We start from the raw sequence: 5,103 nt of genomic DNA on the forward strand, positions 1-5,103 counted from the left end.
CTAATGTGAAACCGCTGTCTCTATTAATTAAATTCTTCGCCAAGCGGATTTCAATGGCCTCTTTTACTACGGAGTCCCAGAAAGATGAAACAGAAGTCAGAATTTCGACATTTTCATATACCATAGAGTGACCTGAATCAATACAATGCTCTGCCACGGCCGATTTACTGGGTTGTAAGAGCCGAGTGTACCTGCGATGTTCCGTACACCTCTCTTGGACTGTACGATTCGTTTGTCCGATATATGAAAGGCCACATTCACATGGTATTTTGTAAACTCCAGGTTTGCGGAGTAGTAAGTCATCTTTAATGGAACCCAGGAGTGCAGCCGTCTTCGCCGGTGGACGAAAAATCACTTTTACTTTATGTTTAGTGAGGATCCGTCCTATTTTGGATGAAAGGCTTCCCACATACGGCAGGACAGCCATGGATTTAAATGTTTCCTCGTCATCTTCTGCATTCCTTACGGACACCTTAGGTTTTATTTGTAGTGCCTTACGTATCTGTTGTGGAGAATACCCGTTGTCCTCAAAAACTCTCTTCAAATGTAAAAGTTCGTCTTTTAAACTACTTTCATCAGATATGACGTGTGCTCGGTGTACCAAAGTTCGTAGAACACTACTCGTCTGCGAAGGATGGTGACAGCTATTTGCATGTAAATATAAGTCCGTATGGGTCGGTTTCCGATATACTGCATGACCCAGAGTGCCATCTTCTTTACGCCGAACCAAGACATCCAAAAATGGAAGACATCCCTCGTTTTCCACTTCCATTGTAAACTGAATTTGTCCATGGATGGAATTCAGATGGTTTAAGAAGTCCTGCAATTTGTCCTCGCCATGGGGCCACACTACAAAGGTGTCGTCAACGTACCTCCAAAAAACTGTAGGCTTCAAACTAGCAGACTCCAGGGCCTTCTCCTCGAAATCCTCCATAAATAAATTGGCCACCAAGGGTGACAAAGGACTACCCATGGCAACACCGTCAGTATGTTCAAAAAAGTCGTTATTAAATAAAAAGTATGTGGAGGTCATCACATGGTGAAACAAAGCTAAAATCTCCTTATCAAAACTTTTTCCAATGAGATCTAAAGATTCAGAGAGAGGTACCTTAGTAAATAGCGACACTACATCAAAGCTGACTAATAGATCAGAGGCGTTCAGTTTCAAAGATTTTAATTTGCCAATGAAATCTGCAGAGTTCCTTATATGATGATCACATTTTCCCACAAGCGGCCTCAATAGTGACGCCAGGTGCTTGGCACAATCATAGTTGGGAGAACCAATATTGCTCACGATAGGACGTAGAGGAACGTCTTTCTTATGGATCTTTGGGAGACCATAAAGCCTTGGAGGCACTGCACCACTTGGTTTCAGTCTTCGTATGACTTCCGGTGGAAATGGGGAGGCATTCAAAAGCGACGCCAACTTCCTTACCACCTTGTTGGTGGGGTCGTTACTGATCTTCCGGTACATACTATCATTCAGTAAGCTGTATATCTTATCATGGTAGTCGTCACGGGACATTAAAACAGTGGCATTACCTTTATCAGCAGGGAGAACCACCGTTTCGGTATCTTGGCGGAGCATACGTAGTGCAGTCCTCTCTGCCACTGATATATTGCTTCTTTGGGGGCGAGCCTTCATAGCAGCTCGACAAGTTTCGCGTCTTATTTCATCTGCAGAATCCGTAGAGAGTGGTCGAACAGCTTCTTCAACGGCACTGATGAATGCAGGTATAGGCAAAACCTTTGGCGTGGGTGCAAAATTCAGTCCTTTGCTTAAGACCATCATCGTAGCGTCGTCCAAATCTCTATCCGTCATATTAATGACGGAGCGTCGAATGATACTTTCTTGCTGTGGAGATGGCTCAAGTCGGCTGAACTTTGCAGTCTGTCTTGATGTCGCTACCTCACGAACCCAGTCTGATTTGGCCCATGTTGTACCCTCTATCCAGTTCCAAGAGTCCCTGGGTAACTCCACAGACATCTTCAAGTGCAGACGATAAAGTTCTTGAGAAACAAGATCCAGCTTCCTTCGTGTAAATCGGATCCTCTCCTTAACGATAGCAGAACCAGCTTTAAATAAAATCTTATTCATGGAAGTCGATTTTATAAAATGTACTAACCTGGCAAACCTCGGAATTATGCCATGGTCACGGCACCTCAGTAAAAAACTTAAAGAGCTCAATAATCTCGCTCTCAAATGTCGTAGCTTGTCCAGTCGTCGAAAACATAAAATCATCTCCTCCCCGAAGAGGTACTTGATGTGAATCTTCAGGTTTTCGCGGCGCAAAGACTGCTCCATTAAATTTCGGGAATGCAGCCGCATAAATTCTGCTTCTTCTTCTAATATTTCGGCTGTATATCTTTCAGCCATCTTCAGAGAGAGCCGTACGACTGACGCTCCAGCGCTCGCTCCATCCTTTTAAACTCGCGGACCGCGCCACTGCGCATGCGGCCACAGATGAACAAGGCGCCAGTGATGTTGATCGGCGGCAAAGACGTAACATATGCATGAGTTACGTCTGTGGCTGCGCATTCGATCCATGCTGGGAGATCGATGTATTACTGGGAGCTGAACTGTAGCGACGTCTTTGTAAGTTCAATATTGAAAGTGCCGGATTCCATGATCTATCTAATGTGAAACCGCTGTCTCTATTAATTAAATTCTTCGCCAAGCGGATTTCAATGGCCTCTTTTACTACGGAGTCCCAGAAAGATGAAACAGAAGTCAGAATTTCGACATTTTCATATACCATAGAGTGACCTGAATCAATACAATGCTCTGCCACGGCCGATTTACTGGGTTGTAAGAGCCGAGTGTACCTGCGATGTTCCGTACACCTCTCTTGGACTGTACGATTCGTTTGTCCGATATATGAAAGGCCACATTCACATGGTATTTTGTAAACTCCAGGTTTGCGGAGTAGTAAGTCATCTTTAATGGAACCCAGGAGTGCAGCCGTCTTCGCCGGTGGACGAAAAATCACTTTTACTTTATGTTTAGTGAGGATCCGTCCTATTTTGGATGAAAGGCTTCCCACATACGGCAGGACAGCCATGGATTTAAATGTTTCCTCGTCATCTTCTGCATTCCTTACGGACACCTTAGGTTTTATTTGTAGTGCCTTACGTATCTGTTGTGGAGAATACCCGTTGTCCTCAAAAACTCTCTTCAAATGTAAAAGTTCGTCTTTTAAACTACTTTCATCAGATATGACGTGTGCTCGGTGTACCAAAGTTCGTAGAACACTACTCGTCTGCGAAGGATGGTGACAGCTATTTGCATGTAAATATAAGTCCGTATGGGTCGGTTTCCGATATACTGCATGACCCAGAGTGCCATCTTCTTTACGCCGAACCAAGACATCCAAAAATGGAAGACATCCCTCGTTTTCCACTTCCATTGTAAACTGAATTTGTCCATGGATGGAATTCAGATGGTTTAAGAAGTCCTGCAATTTGTCCTCGCCATGGGGCCACACTACAAAGGTGTCGTCAACGTACCTCCAAAAAACTGTAGGCTTCAAACTAGCAGACTCCAGGGCCTTCTCCTCGAAATCCTCCATAAATAAATTGGCCACCAAGGGTGACAAAGGACTACCCATGGCAACACCGTCAGTCTGTTCAAAAAAGTCGTTATTAAATAAAAAGTATGTGGAGGTCATCACATGGTGAAACAAAGCTAAAATCTCCTTATCAAAACTTTTTCCAATGAGATCTAAAGATTCAGAGAGAGGTACCTTAGTAAATAGCGACACTACATCAAAGCTGACTAATAGATCAGAGGCGTTCAGTTTCAAAGATTTTAATTTGCTTTATGGTCTCCCAAAGATCCATAAGAAAGACGTTCCTCTACGTCCTATCGTGAGCAATATTGGTTCTCCCAACTATGATTGTGCCAAGCACCTGGCGTCACTATTGAGGCCGCTTGTGGGAAAATGTGATCATCATATAAGGAACTCTGCAGATTTCATTGGCAAATTAAAATCTTTGAAACTGAACGCCTCTGATCTATTAGTCAGCTTTGATGTAGTGTCGCTATTTACTAAGGTACCTCTCTCTGAATCTTTAGATCTCATTGGAAAAAGTTTTGATAAGGAGATTTTAGCTTTGTTTCACCATGTGATGACCTCCACATACTTTTTATTTAATAACGACTTTTTTGAACAGACTGACGGTGTTGCCATGGGTAGTCCTTTGTCACCCTTGGTGGCCAATTTATTTATGGAGGATTTCGAGGAGAAGGCCCTGGAGTCTGCTAGTTTGAAGCCTACAGTTTTTTGGAGGTACGTTGACGACACCTTTGTAGTGTGGCCCCATGGCGAGGACAAATTGCAGGACTTCTTAAACCATCTGAATTCCATCCATGGACAAATTCAGTTTACAATGGAAGTGGAAAACGAGGGATGTCTTCCATTTTTGGATGTCTTGGTTCGGCGTAAAGAAGATGGCACTCTGGGTCATGCAGTATATCGGAAACCGACCCATACGGACTTATATTTACATGCAAATAGCTGTCACCATCCTTCGCAGACGAGTAGTGTTCTACGAACTTTGGTACACCGAGCACACGTCATATCTGATGAAAGTAGTTTAAAAGACGAACTTTTACATTTGAAGAGAGTTTTTGAGGACAACGGGTATTCTCCACAACAGATACGTAAGGCACTACAAATAAAACCTAAGGTGTCCGTAAGGAATGCAGAAGATGACGAGGAAACATTTAAATCCATGGCTGTCCTGCCGTATGTGGGAAGCCTTTCATCCAAAATAGGACGGATCCTCACTAAACATAAAGTAAAAGTGATTTTTCGTCCACCGGCGAAGACGGCTGCACTCCTGGGTTCCATTAAAGATGACTTACTACTCCGCAAACCTGGAGTTTACAAAATACCATGTGAATGTGGCCTTTCATATATCGGACAAACGAATCGTACAGTCCAAGAGAGGTGTACGGAACATCGCAGGTACACTCGGCTCTTACAACCCAGTAAATCGGCCGTGGCAGAGCATTGTATTGATTCAGGTCACTCTATGGTATATGAAAATGTCGAAATTCTGACTTCTGTTTCATCTTTCTGGGACTCCGTAGTAAAAGAG

This window comes from Schistocerca americana, chromosome 3, assembly GCF_021461395.2.
Source record: "Schistocerca americana isolate TAMUIC-IGC-003095 chromosome 3, iqSchAmer2.1, whole genome shotgun sequence".
NCBI classification, from domain to species: domain Eukaryota; kingdom Metazoa; phylum Arthropoda; class Insecta; order Orthoptera; family Acrididae; genus Schistocerca; species Schistocerca americana.